The sequence below is a fragment of the Propithecus coquereli genome, unplaced genomic scaffold (genome assembly GCF_000956105.1).
Source record: "Propithecus coquereli isolate 6110/MARCELLA unplaced genomic scaffold, Pcoq_1.0 Scaffold706, whole genome shotgun sequence".
NCBI lineage: Eukaryota > Metazoa > Chordata > Mammalia > Primates > Indriidae > Propithecus > Propithecus coquereli.
In genome coordinates this window covers 299,975-322,541 of record NW_012153130.1, presented here as the reverse complement: position 1 = coordinate 322,541, position 22,567 = coordinate 299,975, and the positions used below count along the sequence as shown (strand labels likewise).

The window sequence follows — 22,567 nt, the reverse complement described above, 5'->3', positions numbered from 1 at the left end:
CTCCTGAAGGACCAGTGCCAGCGTTAGAGGGGTCCGGGAAGTGAGTGGCCCAGGGGCCCCCAGGGGAGCTGTAGGGCGGATTCTGTGGATTCCTCTGGGACACCCAGGAGAAGGTGGGTTCTGTCCACTTGCCACCAGCCAGGTGCCACCTTGCACAAGCCCCCCCACCCCCAGCAAAGGCAGAGGAGAGGAGGGGACAGGGAGGAGCAGAGCTCACCCCACCTGCTCAGGGAGAGGAGCAGCAGGCAGGGCAGGGAGGCTTGGAAAGCAGGACATTCCCAACCCTGTCCAGGGACACCGGGGGACTCTCTCCTTTCTTCTGTGGGGCCTGACCACCCTTCCCTTCCCCCAAGGAGCCAAGATAGGCCTGGGGGCTCAGAGCTAGGGGGTTGGGGAGGGGAGGACGAGAAGGTTACCAGGGACTGCTGTCCTGGTTTTAATGCACCCCCCCACCCTCCCCCTCAAGGCCCATGGGGTCCTCCCTCCATCTCTGTTCCTGACATAGCAGATGGAGGGCAGTCCCCGGGGGAGCCTGGAGCAGGCCCACATCTGGCCAAGGCCCCACATGGCTTTTTTTTTTTTTTTTTTTTTTTGAGACAGAGTCTGAGAGTCTGGCTCTGTTGCCCAGGCTAGAGTGCCGTGGCGTCAGCCTAGCTCACAGCAACCTCAAACTCCTGGGCTCGAGCAATCCTCCTGCCTCAGCTTCCCGAGTAGCTGGGACTATAGGCATGTGCCACCATGCCCGGCTAATTTTTTCTATATATTTTTAGTTGTCCAGATAATTTCTTTCTATTTTTAGTAGAGACGGGGTCTCACTCTTGCTCAGGTTGGTCTCGAACCCGGCCCCACATGGCTTTCTGGGAGGAGGAGCTGCAGTCGAGTAGGACAAGGAGCCAGAGAGCTCCTCAGGGTCCTCTGGAGGCTGGACCACGGGAGGCTCTCAGGGGACACCTGGGTACTTACGGGGCAACCCATGCCCTCTAGCTGGGGGACATCAGTGTCCACAGCCGTCCCAGCATGCTTCAGCGGGATAAGGCGCACGCGCCCACTGCGGAGGGAGCTGGGAGGCTTCTCCAGGGTGGTGGCCGGGCTGGGGTCCGTCTCCAGACAGGAGCAGAGAGATGGATTCTGCTGGACGGTTTTCCTCCCCAGCCCTTCCTCACCACCCGGATCTGCAAACCCAGGGGTGGGGCTGGCTGGCACATTCTTCTCTGAGGTCCCTTCCACAGTCAGGGCCCCCAGGATCACCCCTGGAGTATCTGGGACCAGTTAGAGGAGCTCTAGATCCTTGGGCATCTCCAGACTCCCCAGAGGTGGGGGGAGTTTCCAAGTGGGTGTGGGGTGTTGGTGGGAGCGTGGAGGAGAAAGAGCGAGGAGGGGTCTCTTCTCTCTACCTCGCAGGCCTGCAAGGCACGCTGTTTGCACACATGTTGGCTGTCCCTTCTCCTAGGTGTCCTTGTCCAGAGGACAGACAGACATGGAGGGCACCTGAGTGGATGCCAGAGGCCAGTGGGCTTGCTCAGGCGAGAAGTCAGTGAATCAGGTGCGGCCGCTGGTCACAGCCAATGCACGTCCCTGCCTCCCGCAGCGGGGCGCAGGGAACACTCTCCTCCAGTCAGTCCGGCTGGTGGGCTGGGCTCGCTGCAGCCTGTGCCAGCCATGACTGCAGAGGCGCCCCTGCCTCCCTCTCCTCCTCTTCCCCACAGCTGCAGGGCGTGGGCCCTGAACCCCAGCCCCCATGACCCCGGCTCCCCTCCGCAGCCTGGGCTGCAGGGGCCTCCCCAGGTGCCGCGAGGCCTCCCTCCACAGGGCCCAGGCTCCTGGCCTGGTCTCCAGACCCCTCCTCCAGCAGCCACAGCTAACTTGGCTCCTACCCCCACCTCCCGCCATCCTGAGTCTAGAATCCAGGCTCAAGTCCCGGATGTTGCCTCCCTCTGCATCAACCCTTCCAGCCAAGGTCCCACCCTGCCCCCTCCCTCTCCTCCCTCCTCTCCCTTCCCTCTCCTCCCCTCCCTCCCTCTCTATGAACCTCCTAAAGCCCCTCCCCTCCCTGCCTGCAAGTCACCCGACTGGATCCCAAGCCCAGCTCCACCCTGATCCTCCACCCCAACTCTCCCAGCTCTGAGAACAGGAGAGCTGGTCCTGCCCTGCCAAGGCCCCACCTGGTCCAGCCCACACGTTCCAGCCACGCCACTCAGGCACTGTGCGCCTATAAACACACACACACACACACACACACACACACACACACACGCACACATGTTTACACGTGCACATACCCTCATGCAATGCACACGCACATGTGCACGCATGTGCAGAACCACATAAATGCACATGCGCGCATCCATGCATGCACCTTCACGCACACGCACTCTTGTACCATCCGGTCAGTTCCACCCCAAGATTAGGGCTTGGGGCCACCATTAGCTCCCCCCATTAGCTCCCCCCAAAGCCTCTTTCCAGAGCAGCGCCCCCACCCAGCCCCTCAGGTCAGTTACACTTTTCTGTTCCCAAGAACTGGCAGCTAGCTAACGCTTCATTTTTTATAGCCAAGCTTTTAAAAAAAAAACACCAATTGCCTATTACTGTCAGATATTAGTTAATGATTGGTACGGGGGTGGGAGGGGGAGAAATCCCGGCCCACAGGCTCAGTTTCACTGGGAAAGGGACTTTCCTTAGAAGGAACCAAGATGTCTTGTATCAGCTCTTAACGATTTGGGAAGGGAAGCTAAATAGCTCTTTACTGTAATTCGAACAACTAAATTATTCATTGAGAGCAGCAGACAGAGATTGGACAGTGACCGGAGAGACAGGGGACCCCAGCCCAGCCTCATGACCTGGGCATGGGGCCACCTCCCCTGGCTCCTGAAGGACCAGTGCCAGCGTTAGAGGGGTCCGGGAAGTGAGTGGCCCAGGGGTCCCCAGGGGAGCTGTAGGGCGGATTCTGTGGATTCCTCTGGGAGAGGAGGGAGGGGGAGACAGAGGAAAGAACCAGAGGACCCTGGGTGCCCCAGCCCTCAGGGACTTGGCCTGATGGGAGGGGGTCTCACCAGCTCCGGTCAGGGGCACCTGAGAGGCCAGGTTCAGAGGGGCCTGGCTCCCCCATGCCATCTCCCCCCTGCAGCCTGGAACCTCTTCTGCTGACCCACAGGAGGCCTGGGGTGGGAGGGAAGGAACCAGTGGACCAACTGAGCTCGTCCCTCCAATTCAAAACAGCCCGGGCTCCACTCCCATTAATGCCCTGTTCTGGGCCAGGGAGGTTTGTTGCTTTAGAAATGCTTCCCGAAGCTGCCCTGCCGCTCCCCTAGCCCGCAGGCCCAGCAGGGGACAGAGACAGAGAGCTGGAATTGTGCTTTGGGTTGGGGGCCCAGCTCTGCCAACCCCAGCAGATTGGCAGGGCGTGTGGAGGGGCCCAGGGCGCCGACTGTCGCCTGGCCCCATCCCTTAGGTGTCGTGGGCATGCCTCTCCTCTCCCAACAAGGCAGGGCCCTGGGAGGAGAGACTGAGGCGCTCTGCCTCCCACGTCCTCCCTCGAAAGGTGCCTGGACTCAGAGGTGCTCTGAGAACGCTTGGGGAGCGAAGGAACGCGCACACGGGACGGCGCACCCAGGCAGAGGAGAGGGACGAGGCCGGAGCGGGAAGAGGCAGCGCAGTAGGAGGGGATCAGGAGAGGACAAGAGGAAAAGTAAGAGGAGCCCGGCAGGAGGAGGAGGGCGGAGGGTGCAGCCTTTGCGAAGTGCAGCCCCGGGGGCAGCACGTGCTGACTCACTCGCCTGCCTTCAGTTTTCCCTGTTTCCTGGGGATTCTCATTTTATTTTCGGGAAAGCTGCCTGCTCTGTGACTAATTTGTTCTTAAACAAACCAAACCCAGGCAGTGGGGAGGCTGGGCGGGGCCTGAGTCACTCTCCATCCACCCAGGGCGGGCCACACCTCAGGGGGGCGGCCCCCGGCGCTGGGCCTGGGCCTCCCTCACTCCCAAGGGCCCCTCAGCCTCTCGGCCTTGGCCTGGAGGTGACTCCGATGCTCCTGGGAGACACGGTGCCCACTCCTGACGGGGGCACCCTGGCCCGCAAAGGATCCCAGGCTGCTGTTCCCTGGCTGTCCATCCACTGCCTCAAACAATGCCTGGCACAGAGTCAATACTCAGCTGATGTTTGTTGACTGACTGACTGACTGACTCTTTGATTCCTCATTTTTCTCTCCCACTAACTCCTTGAACACTTCCTCTCGCACAGACCCTCAGTTGTGTGACATGCACTTTACTAATGACCACCCTTTACCGGAACCATAATCCACGCCAGACACCAGGATAAATGGGCTCTTTCTCTGAATCTGCGTGACCATTGCAGGACCACGCCTGGCCCCTTGGGGTGTGTTCCTAACCCCTTTGCCATCCGGGCTCACTCAGGGCGTCCATCCCTCGGCCTGTCTGTGCCCACCTGGCAGCACAGCCGGGTGGGAGGCAGCCTGCGGCCCCCGGGCACTGTGCGGGGCAGGAGGGAGATGCTGCTCCCTCCATTTCACAGAAGAAGAGACTGAGGCTTAGAGAGGCCTGAGGTCGCTGGGCCAGTAGGTAGTAGATGCAAAATTTGAACCCAGACCTCCAAGCGCCCTCCACTGCCCCCGCCTGCCACCTGCTCCTCTCCGCTGTGGGCTACAAAGAGGGGACCAGGGCTCTGCAGGCAGCTGGGGGTGGGGCCTGGTGGGGCCAGGGCGACATGAACATGGAAGGTGGGGCTGTCTGCTCCAGCCTGGGGGCCTGGCAGGATGCGGCCACCAAACCCAGATCTCCCAAGTGGGATGTTAGCAGGACAGGTCATTGGCGTGTGGAAAGAAACACAACCCCTGGGCTTCTATTTTTTTTCTCATCCTCTTTAAATTTCAACTTTTGTGGATACATAATATATAAGGCCAGTAATAAAGTGCCTATGGCTTATAAATAAATAAATATACATGCTCTGAAACGTTTTCCTGCAACGGAAAAGACTGCCCACACCCCACTCCCAGCGGCTGCGCCCCGTGCTCCCGCGTGGCGGGGGCGCAGGGAGCACTTCTGGGACTGCAAGGACGCGGCCGCGGTGGCGGTCGGAGGAAGCAGGGAGGGGGTTCTCCCTGTGCCCGGAGGCCGGCCCACCCCAGCCCCTCCTCCCGCCGGCCGAGCCCACCTGCAGCCTCGGCAGGGCGTGGCTGCGCCGCTGGCCCCCGCCTCCGTCTGGCCCTGGCGCTGCGCCACCTTCCACCCGGTGGCCGCGAGGATACCGGGAAGGCAGGCGGGATCGCCCTGCAGCTGCTGACTGCCCGCCCCGCGGCTTCCCCGGGCTGCCCCGGCTCCCTCCTCGCCTCCACCCCCGGCTGCGAGCGCAGCGCTGGGAGGCCCTGGGCGGCCCACAACGACGCGATGGGTCCCGGGGGTGGCCCGCGCCCAGGGCGGCCCCGGCTCCAGCCACTGAGCCTGTCCTCGCTCGGGATTACGCTTCCAGTAAGCGCGAGCGAGCGGAGCCGGCCAAGTTCCCGACAGCCGGGCCGGGCGCGGGCGCGCAGAGGGGCCCGGCCGCGCCGCAGCGGCTGCGTCTACACCGGCGATCAATGCGCGTCCGCGCCGGCCGCCCCAGGCTCCCCTCCTGCCCAGTGTCGCGGCGGGGCCCCAGGGTCCTGGGCTCCCGTGCCCCTGTCCTTGCTGGACGAGTCCCCGGCAGTCGAGGGGCATGACCCCACGGGGGGTGCGGACCCTGCCTGCGGACCCCTGGCAGTCGCCGCTCTCACCAGCAGGCACCAAATCCTGGAATTTGGAAGTCGAACCAGCCAACCCCTCTCTTTTAACTAGAACTATTCTCTGCCCACATCCCCACCCCCAGCTTTTTTTTTTTTTTTTTAGGGATGCAAGTGATTAGCAAGTATGCACTCTGGTGAACCGCAAGAGAAGCCAGAGAGGGGAGGCGGGGATTCGCCCCCCTGAGTACAAAGGCACCAGGCTGGGGAGGCTGGCAGGGAGAGAGGGGCTTCATCCCGCACCCAGGCTCCCGGCGGCTCCCACCCGTAGCCCCAGCCCACTGGCTCCAGACGTCAGAGGCTAGTGGGGGGAGAGAGATGGGAGGAGGGGGAGCAGAAAGGGCTAGAGACAGGAGACTGGGCCTTTAGGAACGTGCAGGAATGATGCTCCCCGCCCCCCATGCCAGGGAGGTCTGATCAGGCCCAGCCCCTTCCTCGGGGACCTAAAGCAGGAAGAGGTGGAGGGGCCCCGGGGCAGCAGAGGCCAGGGCTGTCCAGCCTGCTTGGGGCTTCCTCCCCTCCCCATCCCTGGGGACCCGAGGATGGGAAAAGAGCCTGGAGTTCTGGGGGGCAGCTCCCAGCTGAGCACTCACCCCTCAGCTCCACATACCCCCACCCAGCCGCCTCAGCCCCCACTGGGCTGAATAAGGTCCTGCTCCCTCAGGGGGTGGCAGGTGGGGAGAGGGAGGGCGGCAGGGAGGCAGCCTCAGGCAGGGGCACCTGCACCTCCGTGGCCCCCAGCCTGGGAGTGGAGGGAGCCAGGCAGGAAGCCCAGAGCCAGACCCTCCTGAGGCCAAGCCGCACTCTTAGCAGAGGGTGTGGGCCGCCTGCCCCCCTGCCCTGAGGATCCTGCCATGGCCCGCAGGGTTTTGTGAGACCGAATCAAGCAGCAGAATCGGGAGTAAAAGCCAGAGAGGCAGGAGGATAGGGCTGGCGAAGGCTTGGGGTGTTGGGATGGACAGTGAGAAGTGCCACCATGGACTGAGTATCCACCTGGGGGGGGGGGGTCTGACGATGGCAGACTGGGAACTCGAGACCTGCGACCTTGTTGGCTGCTGCGCAGTGTTTCCTTGCCGGGGACCCAGCCCCATTACAAGCCTGGCTGCCATGAGCACCGGGGAGAAGCCCTGAGGCCAGACTTTGGCACTAGACATACGTTTTCCCACTGAAACATTTGTCGCGATTTGTCGGATCGCATGCAGTTGGAGAGAGTACAGAAAGATCGCGGGCACCGTCTGCTCAGTGCCCACCAGCAACGTTGTCCGAAACTGTGGTACAACATCACAACCAGCATGCCCACCTTGACACAATCCGCCAACCTATTCAGATCCCCCAGCGTTACCTGGACCCATGTGGGCGTGTGCTTAGTTTCTATCAGCCTGTCACCTGTGTGGGTCGTGTGTCCGCCACTGCAGTTGAGATGCTGAGCGGTTCCCACACACAGGCTCTCTCCAGTTGAGTTAGTTACGCTTTTAAATCTCACTCGCCCCCCTCTGGCACTCCCTTCTCCCTTCAAAAGTGACTTTTGAGCAGCCCCCATCCCCTGCTCCCCAGCCCTGGTGGCTTGGGCATGTTCGTGCCTCAGCCGCCCCTCAGGGGCAGGGGCTGCGTTGCAGGCATCACCCACCCAGGCTCGGCTCAGGACCTGGCCTGCAGCGTGTGCAGACTGGGTCGCCCCAGGAGGGGGAAGAACACAGAGGGAAGGTGGCCAGACAGTGGAAGGGGGAAGTTATAAATACTAACTATGGCAGAGTTAAGGACCACCACACACTCTTCCTCCTCTATTATGATCATCTTCATTTATGTTAGCTCATTTCCTTTCTCCCTCTTTCTTTTCCTTACTATACTACATAAAGTATATGAGCCAGGGCCATCACGTAGTGTTGTGCAGGCTGCACACTGCACAACTCCAGGAGGGCAATGTTGGAGAAAGTCCGTAATGCAATTGATTCTCATACTTCCAGGGGCCCTGGGTGCATCAGGGATGGGTGACTTTATAATGGAGTCTGTGGTGGGATTTCCGACCAGGAGAGGTGTGAACCTCACCCACAGATGGAGGGTGACTGACAAGACACGTCTTTCCTCTTGGGGTGAGGGTGTGCGTGTGTGTGCGTGCGTGTTGGGGGCAGAGTTGCACGAATTAGGTGGAAGCTGTTGCTGCTACGGGTGCCGCGTGGAAGATCGTGAAGATGTTCGGTGTCTCTGTTGGCTACTGGGATCAATTTCTTCAGCCTTTTGTTTGGACAGTTGGTGTCTGAGTCCTCTTGTGCTGCTATAACATAATACCTGAGACTGGGTAATTTATAAAGAACAGGAATTTATTTCTCATGGTCCAGGAGGCTGAGAAGTCCAAGATCAAGGTGGCAGCAGAGTCAGTGTCTGGCGAGGGCCGCTCTCTGCTTCCAAGATGGCACCTTGTTGCTGCGTCCTGTGGACAGAATAAACACCGTGGCCTCACTTGGCGGGAGGGACAGAAGGGCAGAAAAGGGGCTGAATACTGTGCGAAGCCTCTTTTATAAAGACCTTAATCTCATTCACGAGGGAGGAGCTCTCATGACCTAATCACCTCCTAAAGAACCCACCTCTTAATACTGTTGTGTGGGATATTAAGGTTTAGCATGTGAATTTGGGGGACACATTCAGACAATGGCAGTTGGAAAGCTAAAAATCATTTCCCAGGCTCGCGTTGGATGTGAATTCCTTTCGGCCAGCAGATGCACTCTTGAGGAATGGGAAGGTGGAAGACAGGTAGATTCTGTCTCTATGCAGATTATCTGCAGCCGTGTGGGTATAAAGTGGGTTCCGACAGAAACGCCGGTTGGCAGTGGCTGGATCTCACATCCCGCCTGCTGTGTGGGTATGGGGGGAGGGGACTGCAACGGAGGCGTGGCCTTGCCACAGAAAACTTTGACCTTCTACCTCTCCCAGTGAGTTTATAAATACCCAATTCCCTCTGTTAAATCCCTTTCTGCGTGAAACACCTGAGGTGGTTTCTCCTTGCACAGAACCCTGACCGTTACACAATCCAGCATGAAGCCAGAGGGCACACAGATGATGGTGCATTTGTCTAAAGAAATACTGGGATGGGAGGTGGGTAGAGAGAGCCCTTTGAAGGCTGATATGGAACAGTCTAAGATATTAATAATTAAGGGACAAAAAGCAAGGTGCAGAATGGTGTGTATAGTGGCGGGGGAGGAAGGCAGACAGTGAATGTGTGTGCCTGTTTGCTTGCAGATACATAAAATATACTTGGAAGGATACATGTTATTAAACAACATCTTGTAATTTTGGTTGCTTTCAGCTTGGGGAATTGGGTGGTTGGGGAACAGGGATGTACTAATTTCCTACGTCTGCTGTAAGAAATTAGTGGCTTAGAGCAACACAAAGGTATCATCTCATAGCTCTGGAGGTCAGGAGCCCAACATGGGCCCCAGGGCTGGTTCCTTCTGCGGGTTCTAGGGGAGACCTGTTTCCTTGCCTTTCTTAGTTTTTCTGGAGGCTGCCTGCTGCCTCAGCTCATGGTCTCTTTGTTATGGACTGGCTGTCTGTGTCCCTCCAAAATTCATATGTTGAAGCCCTGACCCCCAATATGATGGTATTTGGAGTTGGGGCCTCTGGGAGCTGATTAGGGTTAGACGAGGTTGTTATGGGATTAGGGCCCCCGTAGGAAGAGACCCAGAGAGCTCGCTCTCGCCTTCTCTCTGCAAGCCAGGAGGAGCCCTCACCAGGAACTGAATCGGCCAGCGCCCTGACCTTGGACTTGCCAGCCTCCAAAACGGTGAGAAATAAATTTCTGTTGCTGAAGCCACCCAGTGCGTGGTATTTTGTTACGACAGCCCAAGCTGATCAAGGCGTTCTTCCTCCATCCTCAAAGCCGGCTGGTAGCATCTTCTCTTCCTGACCTCCTGCCTCGCTCTTCTAAGCACCTGTGACTACATGTAGGGCCCCCACATGACCCAGGACAGTCTCCCACACCCCTAACTTCGTCACAGCTCCAGATCCCTTCGCCACATAAGGTGACGTAGTCACAGGCTCCGGGGACTGGGGCATGGGCACCTTTGAGGATCCATTATTCAGCCGACCACAGAGAGAGCAGTGTTTCTCAGTAAAGCCTTTTCACATTTGAATGTTTTTTAAAATTTTTAATATTCTCTTTTCTCTCTCTCTTTTTTTTTTACTTCCAGTGGACTTAAAGTGCTAGGTTGTCACATTTGAATTTTGAACTATATTAATGCATTACTTATTTAAAAATACAATGTCAGTTCAACAAAGGAGACCAGAGATGAGACTAAGGCAAGCCCAGAGGTTCCCAGGACAGGGAGGGGAGCCTCGGGGGCCGCCCCCTCCCTGGGCCTTGGTTCTTCCCTCCTGAGTTGAGGGGCTGGGCAGTACGACTCCACGTCTGTGGGGCCTTGAGCCTCAAGCTTCTCTCTTGATTGGGGGGTGGCTCCTGCCTCCCAGGGCTGCTGTGAGGGCTAAAGCTTTGAATAAGAAGCACCCAAAATCTTCCCAAGCAGTAACTGCTGGTCGTGGAAAGGATGGTAGCAGATGTCATTCTTAGCGACCTGCTCTACTCTCCCCAGCATGGGGAGGAAGCCATCCCTCCACTCCCCGCCCCACTTGTCTGCAAAGGCCCCGTGCCCTCTCGGTGCCCCTGCAGGGAGGGCTGGCCTGGGAGTCACACCACACCTGAGACTTCTCTTCTCCCTGTCGTGAAGGCGGCACAGTGACAGACAGCACCACCCTGGAGTCAGACAGAACTGGGTTAGAATCCAGTTCTGTCCCCAAACTGACCAGCCCGTGCCTTTGCCCACCCAGCAGCCCTTGCTCTTGTTCTGGAAGGGAGCACCGGTTTCCGCCCCTTCGCCACTCTGGGGCTGTGTGGCTCAGCCATGGGACTGACCTGCCCCAGGCCCCCAGGCGGGCACGAGACTGGTCCGTCAGAACGTGCACACCCTTGTCGGTCCAGGCAGGGGCCAAGACCCAAGCAGGCCAAGGCCAGCCAGTCCCAGGCTTTTCCGGGAGAAGCCTGCAGCCGTTTCTGCCACCACGAGAGAGAGCTGCCCCAGGGCGAAGGCAGCGCAGAGGGAAGCAGACCTGGGAGACAGAGAGACCGTTTCCAGATGGCACCACTGCGGAATCTGGATCCAGCTGTGCCTGAGGCCCAGCTCTAATCCGGTGTGTCTGTCATGTGAGCCAGTAACACAACCCCTGCTAATTGCTTAAGCCAGTTTAAATTGGCTTCAAACAGTCCTGACTAATAGCTATTAGCTGACCTTGGCCATTTCACTTGTGTGTTCTGTTCAAAGGAAATAATAATACCTGCTCGTGGGTTTGCTGTGATAATCAAACAAGATAATGACTCAAAGTGCCTAATCTTGTGTCCTGCGCACAGCACGCCCGGTGGTTGTACCAGAGTTGTTCTTTTGTAGGAACTGGGTTACGGCCACGTTGATCAAACAAGCACGTGTGACTCCAATGAAACCACTCCATCCTGTCCGGGAGAGAAGCCTAACCATCGGGAAACCAGCCTTAGCCCTCACTCACGTGTGAAACGCGACCGCGATCAGAACACCCCTGCCACGGGGCACCTGGTCACGGAACAGAGACCTTCTCCCTCCCTAGAGCCAGCAAGACTCTAGGAGGACAAAGCCCCCGTTAGTATCTGTGGACAGACCCTAAAGCGACTCCAAGGAGTCACCTCTATGTGGTCACCTCTTTGGGAGTGTCAGCAGTGCCTGGGGCTCACTTCCCTCCAGAGGAATATGGCATGGGGATGGCGTCGCCCCCATGGTGACAGCACGCCGTAAAAGACTCCGTCTCAGCAGGCTGGAGCGTTTGCTTCCTGATAGCCTGGCGAGCCTTGTTCTGAGCAGATCAAAGGGTAGGGAGGGACAGTGACCCCGTCACCCACCACCAAGCAGGAAAGCAGCCAGCCACCCGGACACAGCATGATCTCTAAGGGAGGAGAAAGGGCAGCCTCACCACGGAGCTCTCCAAATAGGGCCCTGGACCCCGGGACCTGCAGGAGGGGCAAAGGAAGGGGAGGGCTCTGTGGGCCGCTTGTCCTCGCTGTGGTCCGGCTCTTTGCTCCCCTCCGGAAGCGTCTGTCTCCACTGGTTGACGCAGGCGAGGTTAATCTGCTCCCTCCGCTGAGAGACAGGGAATTCGGGAGCAGGAAGGAGCTAACTGACATTGCATGCCGCCGTCGGCCGGGCCTGTCACACCGACTTCTCTCGTTTAAGCCTGGAATGATTCTGCACTGGATGCTGTCCACCCACATCACCCAGATAAGGAAACTGAGGCTCAGAGTGGAGTGACCTGCCTCAAGTCCCACGGCGAGTCGGGTGGGGACTAGAAGCTGCCCTAACGTCCTCAGTGGTCAGATCACGGCTCCATGGCTAAGATCAGGGCAGGGGAGGAAAGAAGGGGGAAGGGCAGTGGGGAGGTCAGTGCCAGCAGCAAGCAGCCAGGCATGGGGCTGAGGGCGGGAGGAGGGCTAGAAACCCCTCGAGCCCCCTCTGACGAGGCTGACCGGCCGCTGGCCGCCAGCCTTCCCTCCATTGATCTGGGAGCTGCACAGGCTTCCTGGAACCATACTGCTGTCTCCCTTGGGTCGGCCGACATGGCTGCAGCGTGGAGGTCCCCAAGGCGGGAGGAGGGGGTGGCAAGCACCCCTAGAACGGGCTGGACATCTGAGTCTCTCTCTGCCACTTGGAAGGCCCTGGGCTCAGGATCCTAAAAAAAATCTCTAGGCCAGGCACAGTGCCTCACGCCTGTAATCCTAGCACTCTGGGAGCTTGAGCTCAGGAGTTCGAGACCAGCCTGAGCAAGAGCGAGACCCCCGTCTCTACTAAAAATAGAAAAATTATCTGGGCATCGTGGTGCGCGCCCGTAGTCCCAGCTACTCTGGAGGCTGAGGCTGAGGCCCAGGAGTCTGAGGTTGCTGTGAGCTGGGCTGATGCCGCCGCACCCTAGCTGGGGCAACAGAGTGGGACTCCACCTCAGAAAAAAAAAAAAGAAAAGAAAAAAAAAAAAAAGCCCCCTGTGCTTCAAGGGGAGGGTCAGGTGGGACTATGGAGGCCAGAGGTGTGCGGGAAGGGGGCTTGTGCACCTGGAGTTCCCGAGGGGAGGAACAGGACGATCTCCCGGTCAGTAGGTGAGGCGAACCCAACGTGCCCACGAAAGGATTCCGGAAGGTGACATGGGGAGCCCTGGGGAGCGATGCAGCAGGGGCGCAGGCCCAGGGAAAGGCTGAGAGCTCCCTGCGGAGCCCAGAGGTCCCACCTGCCAGCCCCTCCGGCGCCCTCGCCGCCCCAGCCCTGTGTCTGACGCGAGCGCCCTCACCACGAGCGGGGGTGTTCCCACCCCATCTCACAGGCCCAGGGGTCACTTGCCCAGGTCACCCCTCCCCTGACAGCCGCAGGTCCGGAGCCTCACAGCAAGGCTGACCTTCGGGCGGACGGTGACCGCACTTAAACCCTGGGGCTGCTACAGCTCCCATTTCACGGATGAGGAGACCGAGACTCAGAGGGGTCCAGTCCCGTGCCCGGGTCCCCACTACTGCCTAGTGCCAGGACTGAAATCTAGGCACCCCTCCGTAGCCAAGGGGTGGCCGCAACCCCATGTCCATGGACAGGTGAGTGGATACGCAAGTGTGGTCCATCCGTACACGGAACATTCCAGCCTTAAAAGGAGGTTCTGACACGCGCTGCGGCGGGGGTGAGCCTTGAGGACATCATGCTGAGTTAAACGAGCGCACACACGAAGACAGACGCTGTGTGACTCTGCTGGTGACGCGGTCCCTGGAGTCGCCCCACTCACAGAGGCCGAGAGTAGAACGGAGGGTGCGGGGCTGGGGCGGGGAGCAAGGGGTCCCTGTTTCGTGGGTGCGGAGTTCCAGCCTGGGGACATGAGAAAGCTCGGAGAAGACGGTGGCGATGGCTGCGCGAGAGCGTGAATGTCCTTAATGCCACAGAAATGTTCTCTCAAAAGTGGTAAAGGCTGGGCGCGGCGCCTCACGCCTGTAGTCCCAGCACTAGGGGAGGCCGAGGCGGGCGGATTGTTTGAGCTCAGGAGTTTGAAACCAGCCTGAGCAAGAGCGAGACCCCGTCTCTACTAAAAATAGAAAGAAATTAATCGGACAACTAAAAATATATAGAAAAAATTAGCCGGGCATGGTGGCACATGCCTGTAGTCCCAGCTACTCGGGAGGCTGAGGCAGGAGGATCGCTTGAGCCCAGGAGTTTGAGGTTGCTGTGAGCTAGGCTGACGCCATGGCACTCATTGTAGCCAGGGCAACAGAGTGAGACTCAGTCTCAAAAAAAAAAAAGTGGTAAAAATGGTAAATTTTATATGATGTATATTTGACCACAATAAAAATAACTAAATAAAAACAACAAAACCACCCAGGCACTGGCCTCGGTGTCCATGGGAACCACTGGAGAGCATTGGGGCAGGCTGCGGGTCCCAACCCCGCTTCTTGCTGTCCTGGGATGGGGACAGCCAGCACGGCGGAGCCCGAGACCCACAGTCCAGGGCCTGGGAAACATCCTGGGGGGTCCCTTAGGTCGTGGGCTGCCCGTGCTGCTGTCCTGCAGAGAATGTGAACCCCAGGGGCACCCCACAGCCTTCGGGATCACCCACACATCCTGGGAGACTCGGGGAAATGCAGGCCTGTGACCCCTGGTCTCGATGCGGCCACCTACACACGTGCCCACACACACGTGCACACCCCCCATGCACATGCATGAGCACGCACAGAGGCAGGCACGCACATACATGTTGTGGTATGTACACACACCCCTCCCCTCCCGAGGTCACCCGAGCGCCCAGGCAGACGTGGGGAGAGGTGGCCCTCGCTCCCCAGGAGCCCAGTTCCCCTGACGGGGTCCTGCCTAAGCCCTGCCCGCCCCTCAGCTGCTGCCCCAAGCAACAGCTCAGGTCACCCTCAACGTGGGCGCCCGGGCTCGGGGCAGCCAGGCCGGGACTATCCCAGAGACTGCCTGGAAATAGGAGGCCGAAGAATGCAGTGGGCAACTTGGCAGAGAGACAGACAGAGCCGGCCGGGCTTCCAGGAACGCACCCACCCTTCCCTGCCTTCGCCTGGCGGCCAGCAGATGCCCTGTTCCAGCTCAGCCCCACACAGCTGCGGCAGGGCACTCGGGGTCACCACCCCTGCCCCCGGCAACAACAGGAGGGGAACTGGATCCTTGTCCTCTCAGGGCCATGCCGGGAAGGGGGTATCTTTAGCTTCCCTTCCCGGAAGCCCACTGGCTCCCGTCCCACCAGGGCCCAGTGGTGCCGCCTCCAGGACAGGCCACCCACCCGAATCGATTCCCCAGAAAAGGAGCAGCCCCCCGATGTTCACTTGGCCAGCCTGCCCCCAACTCTGGCTCAGGACATGGGCTTGTCCTGTCCCCACCCCCTACTGCCCATCAGGTGGTCCTTGTGAAACCTGTCCCATGAGGACGTTGGATGAAATACGCCCCGCCCCCAATCTAATTAGAGGAGCTTAAGTAGCGTCAAGGTGAGTCCCTTTCTGCCAGAGGAGAAGACGGAGGCCCAGGGAGGGGACAGAGTTATGAGCAGGGGCTGGACAGGATCCGGGACGATGGGCTTGGAAAAAGGCCCGGAGTCCGCAGAGACAAGCAACGGTGGGGACCCGGAGAAAGGGTGCCCACTGTGGGGCTTCTCCTGGGAAGGGGGCCTGGGGTGGGACACGTGACAGGAGACTGAGTCAACGCCAGGGCAGGCTGAGCGGATGGGTCCCGAGGTCACGGCCAGCCAGCCTCTCTTCCAAGCCTGGGTCTCACACACTCGGCTGTGCCCTGACACCTGCCCCTTGGGGTCTACATGGCATCTCAGATGCAGCCCACCCCACTCAGAGACCCCCGCCCCCTTTCCACAAAACTGCTCCCAACCGAGTCTCCCCTCCATGATGCCAACTCCACCGTCCCCCAAAACCCTTGGGGTCATCCTAGGACCTACGGAGGCTGGAGCGGTCACTTTCGCAAGTGAGTCAGAGCAAGTCATGTCCCTGTGGGAGACTCTCTGTGCCTTCCATCGTGCCCAGAGCACCCCCTGGGCCATCTCCACCCTCCTACGCACATTACTTCCATTCCCGCCCGAATGCTCTCCCTCTGCACCTCCACGTGGCTCACGCAGGCTGTGCCCCAAGGTCATCTCGGAGAGGCCTGCCCTGACCACCCACCGCGCTCCCCATCTTCTTGCCCTGTCTTATTTTTCTGCATAACGCTGTCATGTGCAGACATGATTTATTACACACAGTTGTCACAAAGCTCCACAAGGCAGGGCTGTTTCGTGTTCAAAGCTGCATCCCTGTACCTAGGATGATGACCAGCACATGACAGGTGTGCAGAAAACTCTTCTGGGCTGGTGAGAGAACGAAACGAGCTTTGTCCATTTGAAACAATGAACCCTCTTCCTTTTTGAAGGTGGCCGAGCATATTCACATTCCCGGGCACGAGGGGGAGAAACAGACTTTGGGAGCCCTGGCAGTTGGAATGAGAAGAGCGACACCACCTTCATTACGACGGCGTTACTGGGAGCCGCCCAGGTGCAGGGCTGGCGCAGAAAGGCGTTCACTAGGTCACTAAGGGCAAGGGACGAGTTGCCAGACATCTGTATAGAATGACCCTGTGATGGTTAATTTCATGTGTCAACTTGGTTGGGCCACGGTGCCCAGATGTGTGGTCAAGCATCGTTCTGGATATTTCTGTGAGGGTGTTTTTGGACGAGATTAACATTTAAATCGGTGAGTTTTGAGTCACGTGGAATGCCCTCCATAATGTCGGTGGGCCCCATCCCATCTGAAGGCCTGAACAGAACAAAAAGACTTACCTCCCTCAAGCGAGAAGCAGCTGTGCAGCAGCCGGCCTTTGCACTTGAACCGTGGTACGGGCTCACCCCTGGGTCTCCAGTCTGCCGGCCCACCCTGAAGATTTTGGACCTGCCAGTTCCATAATTGTGTGAGCCAATTCCTTGGAATAAATCTCTCTCCCCACCCCCAACACAGACGCACACACGCCCCTGCTATTGGTTCTTCTTCTCCGGAGAACCCTCACTAATACAGATCTGCTTTTACTTAAGCAGCTAATATGTTACTGCCTATTTATAGGAGAATGATCTGGACGGCAGCAGTGTCATGAACAACCTGCACAGCAAGGCCCGTGGCCGCGGCAGGCTGAGCCCCCAGGGAGGAAGAAGAGAGGGACAGAGGCTTGGCGGGGGAAGGGAAGGTTTCACTTTCCACATTACCTATTTCTGTAATGTTTCCATTTTTAAAATAATGAGCAAGTTTTTCTCTTCTAAATGGAAAGCAAAACATAATAATGTTCTGTTTTTGAAGAAGGTGGTGAATTCTATAAAGAGCACCCCAGCTTAGCACTGGTTGTGGTCTATTTAGGTTAGTGACGGGTGGTGTGGCCCCAGGTGCCAAAGCAGGTCCCAGCCAGGGGTGACAGACTGAGAGAGGCTGAACGAGAGCCACTGTCCTGGTCCACTCAGGCTGCTATAGCAGCATACCCAGACTGGGTACTTTACAAACAGCAGCAATTTGTCGCTCACAGTCCTGGAGGTGGCAAGTCCAAGATCAAGGCACCGGCAGATTCGGTGTCTGGTGAGGGCCCATCCCTCGTGGACAGCACCTTCTTGCTGTGTCCTCACAGGGCGCAAGAAGAAAACAGCCTCTCCCAAGCCTCTTTTAGAGGGGCACTCATCCCATCTGCGAGGGTGGCGTCCTCCTGACTTAATCACCTGTCAAAGGCCCCGCCTCTTAATACAATCACGTTGGGGATCAGGTTCCGGCACGTGAATTTGGGGGACACCACAGCAGGCACAAAGCAATGAAGAGAGGCGGCAGGACTCAGCCCCCAGGGCAGGGCCTTGCTGTCCTCTGATTTCTGAGCACCTGGAGTGTCCGAAGGGCTTTCCCACTTGTCGAATGAAGGAATGAATGAGGGAATGGAGTTTGGGCTGTGTGATTAGGGACATCTAGACTGGACCCAAGAAGCCAGCGGGAGCCCCACAGAAAGGTTTCCGTGCCAGCAGGGGGGCAGGGCGGGCTGTGCCCTACGGCGGGTGCTCCCCGACCTTCCTCTACCTGGCCCAGCTAGAGCCCACCTCCTCCTTCAGGCAGTTGCTCCTGTAACCTGTCTCTTTTCTGTGTCATTTGAATTTTTTAATGCTAGAGGGCGGTTTTGTGTCTCCGAAAGACGACTTCATGTGGCTTGAATGCGAATAAAGAGTCAATATATCAAGTAGTAAATGTTAAAACCTGGGTTTTCTTAGACCCTGCAGTCCAAATCCAACAAGTTTTCCCATCCTCTTCATAAATCTAATTGTAATGTTAAAATATGAACGACCACTTTACTCTGAGCTGTGTTCAATTAGCTCATACATTTCAGATGTTAATTCCTCCTGAGTGTCTGGCCACACTTACCTTCTGAAATAACAACAGTCTCCGGAGCCTCAGTCCGAAATCGCAACTTCCACGCCGCCAGAGTCTCGCGCGCACCCGGCCGGGCCGCCTACAGACCACGTGCAAGTTCTTCCTAAACCCCTACGCAGCTCTTGTAAATCGAGTCAATCAGACTCGTAAAGACTGGACGCAGGTTTTCCCTATCCTCTCGAACACTGTGGAAACAGCAATCGAGACGCACAGCGCAGCTTTGTAGGCGGTGGCAACGCATCGGCGGTGCCCTCTCGGATTCTTACGGCCTCCCGCCCTCGCTCCGCCCAGGGGTATCAGCAGCCAGGGCCGCAAAGCACCTAAGATTATGAGTTTGGGGTGTTGGTCTGGGTTTCTGGGCCTGAACCCAGGACTGGCCTCATTTCTGGGCTGTCCCCCCGCTTTCAAGGGGTGAGACCCCTTCCTGTGGTCGGTGGCTACGGCACGTCAGCCCACACCCGTGGCCGGGCAGCATTAACACACGTTGCACACACGCGCCCACCGCCACTGCCCCTCAGGCCTCGCAGCTCCCCTGGGGTCCCTCCTCTCTCCCAGCTGTGTCCCACCAGCGACTGCAGTGGCAGCAGGGAATTCCATGGACCAGGACTTTGGCACGTTGAGTGTGAGAATAACTGACCCAAGGCAGAGACAAAAGTAGAAAGGTCAGAACAGTAAAAAGGCAGATCTGGGTTCAACATCAGTACTCGCTGGAGGCAGAATATTCCAGAAATCGAGTGGGCTGCCTCACCCAGTCCTGGGTTCCCTGTGGCTGGGCAGTCAGGAAGACCAGTGAACTCCTCTCGGGGACGCCAGGGACTGTACCCGCCAGGATGCTTTCCATCGCGAGTGAACGCAACATCCAGGTCGCCCCAGCTTAAGCGTCGAGGGGCATCGATGGGCTCACGCGACTGCGTGGTCCGAGGGTCCCGGGCAGGCTCCTCCGCCAGAGGCGCAAACGGGGGGCGAGCCCTGCTTCCCGGGGCCCAGCTCCGTCCTCCACGCTCAGCAGGCTCTCCCGCATGGTCCCAAGATGCCTGTGAGCAGTCCCAGGCCGTGCGCCGCCAGGTCCAAATCCAACAGAAAAAGAACTACTTCCGGTTACAGCGGAAGCCCTGCATGTACATCTATGGGGCCCGTCTGGCCTGAGTGGGGACGTGTGTCCTACATCATTGTAACCAAGAGGCGGGATACTCAGATCAGCTTAAAGCCATCAAGTCTCACCCGTGACCGGGGTGAAGTGGATGGTGGGGAAGAAAGTGACGACGTCCATGGCGAGAGTGACCTGGGTGAGCCCTGTGGTTTGAGAGCAGGACAGCGCAGCAGCGCAGCGCGTCCACATGACGACGCTTAGTAACCGATGGCGGAGTGAACCAATGACAGAAAACGGAAGGAAGGAGGGGAGGTGCAGACAGAGGCAGGGATACAGGTCTGGGGAGCTGGGCGCACGGGCCAGAGCGGCTGCCACGTCAGGGGCAGGTCCAGAGCGGGGGGCCCAACACCAAGGAGAAGGGTCTCTTCTGAGAGCCGCTGTCCGAGCTCGCTCCTCCCCGGGAGGGAGACGCCGGGTGGAAGGTGGTCACTGCAGCCGGAGGGCGAGCCCGCGGGAGGCTGAGTGGGGAGGCCCGGGGAGCGGGCAGATGAGACAGGTGGATCAGGCTGATCTTGGAGCTGTTGCCCCATGACTGTTTGACATTGACCTTGGCGAGTCCTGGAGGCCAGTTCTGAAAGCACAGAGTCAGGTGTGCAGGACATAGCTGGACCGGGCTGCGGGGTGGGGGGGTTTGAGGTGGAAGGGACCAGCCTCCACTCTGTCCTACGTTGGGTGGTCTGTAATTGTTGACAGGGTCCCCATGCCTGGGGAAAGCCGAGGTGGACCTGGGATGGACCTTGGGGAGACCTCCAGCCAGGCTCCGGCTCTGGCCCCCCCATTGGCCAGGACACTGCCTGTTCCCAGAACACCACCTGCCCCAAAGGCCATTCACCCTGGAGGGCAGACTGGGCCAGAGGACAGGTGCACGGAGCCAGGAGTGAAGGACAAAGGATGCAACCTGAAAGCCACACATCCCCACTCGGGCTGCCTGAAGCACAGGTGCTGTGGGTCCCCGAGATGGCCTTTGATGGTGAGTTTGCTGACCCGAGGGGGAGCTGGGAGAGTCTCCTGCTCCGAAGCGTGAGAACTTTTCTTCCCACTGCAACGCTTAGGCCGAGGCCCGGACACACCCGCTCATGGGTGGTGGGGGCTGAGCAGCCTGGGGGAGACCCCTGCCTCGGGGGTCCCCGCTAACAATCCCGAGTGGACTGTGCAAGGGCTGAGGGGCCACCGCTATGACTAACTGGGAAACTTGAAGGTCTTCGACCTTCAGCTCCATTTTAGGGGACACAAGTGATCCAGAGGCCAATTCAGTGTGTGCCCGAGAAAGGAGGGTCCACCTGCCTTGTGAGGAGGCAGCCCCCGGGGCTGGTGACAGACATCAGTGGTGCGTGCAGCCTGCTCGGGCTCCAGGGCCCCCCTCCGCTGCTCTCGGGGCTCGCTGCCTGCTGCACCTGCTGACGCAGTACATGGGGCAACCCCAGAAACTGCAGGGCAGGCTCGGCTGCGCCGTTGGCAGGGCCCGGTGCAAAATGAAAATGCAGGACCCTTGTCCAAAAAGTATTAAGAATTTCAAGTCGGTGACAGGAGACCATTAAGCATGGGGACCTGTGTGCATCCATAGGTCGCACGCCCCTGAAGTTGGCCCTGCAGCCATGGGAGGAAGAGGAGTCTGTGGTGAGGGGGAGCATCCTCATGGCATACACAAAGGCCCTGTGGCCACGTGCCACGGCTCCTGTAGTCTCCCTCCACATGCTGCATCTCAGTTAAACCTCTAAATAACCCCAAGAAATAGGAGTCATCCATCCCGTCTTACAGAGGACGCAGCAGGGCTCAGAGAGGTGAAGGGACTTGCCTGGGGACAGGCCGACAGGCCCCCGAAGCCTGGCTCAGACACCCGGCCGTGCCTCGAGTGGCTCCTCTTCCTGCCAGGAAGGGCTCCCCTCCCTGGGTTCTGACCCCTGTTCTGGCAAGTGACTCAGGCTCTCTGGGCCTCAGTTTCTTCATCTGTGAAATGGATGTTGTATTAATAGGCCCTGCTTTTGTAGGGTTATTTCTCATAACACACGGAATGCTTAGACCAGCACGAGGCATGGAAAAGGCCCTAAATAATGTCCCCCATTGATACCCTGCGGTTCTCATCTGCTCTTCTCCCTGCCCTGGGGCCACCCCCGGCTTCCCCCCCAGCTTCCTCCCCAGCATCCGAGTCTCTCCCACCCTGGGATGAACAGCCCTTCTCCGCCTCTGGGACTCCGGGCAGCCCGGCAGTGTGTGCAGGGCTTAGGTCAGTGCCCACGCCCCCCTGTGCCAGGTAGGACACACACACACACCTGTGCTAGGGTAGGACACCCACACACATACCCCTCCCGGCTGTGCGGCTGCACCGCGGCTTTAGCCCGGCGAGAGGCCGCCAAGGTCTCCCTCTAGCGGCCCAGGAGTGGCAGCTGCTCACGCGGGCTTGACTCAGGAGCCTCTCGCCATCCAGCCTGGGCTGCAGCGAAGGCTAAGGGCTCCCAGCTCCCTCCAGGGGCCTGGACACTGGTGGCCCGTTGTCCTTTCATTCGTTTGAGCAGCAGGGGTGGGACACTTGCTGGCTGCTGCCTAAACCAGAGGCTGCAATCACAGAGCAGGACACAGGCCTGGGACCTCCAGGGCTTCACGGCTGGGGGTAGCCACACAGGCGACGCCCAGGGCTCACACACACACAGAGCTGGCCAAGGGTGATAAGTGCGGCAAGGAAGGCGTCCTGCAGCCCTTGGTGTCAGAGCAGAGCGGGGAAGACCTGCGGCCAGGAGGAAGGAAGCACATGGCAAGCGCTTGGTGGGCGGAGGGGGCAGAGAGCAGGCTGGAGGGGGGTCACCACCCACACAGAGCAGGCATGCAATGAATGAACGAATGAATGAACAAACGAACGAGCAAACAGCTTTGGCGTTTTGTGTCATGACAATGCCCCTGGCACCTCTTAACAATAGATTCTGAGGTTCCCTTCCCAACTCACTGAGTTCAGCTGGAGAGAAGCCAGAGAACCTACAATTGAACACGCAGCTCGGGTAATGCTGAGGTCAGGCGAGTCTGGAAATTCCCGGGGTCCTGTGGCGCCCCACTTGCCTGGAAGCTGGTTAGCACGCAGGCCTCAGCACCGAGACTTGAGCTAGGAGGCCTGCGCTTGGCCCCAGGAGCTGCCTGTGTCACAAGCGCCGGATACCAAGGCAGGGCCACCCCCTGCAAGTCAGCAG

General features: G+C 58.8%; 1 pseudogene; it reads left to right on the top strand.

Moving 5' to 3' along the window:
* The first annotated feature begins 4,718 nt into the window (after positions 1 to 4,718).
* LOC105823999 overlaps positions 4,719 to 22,567 on the top strand; it is a 28,740-nt pseudogene continuing 10,891 nt past the window's right edge.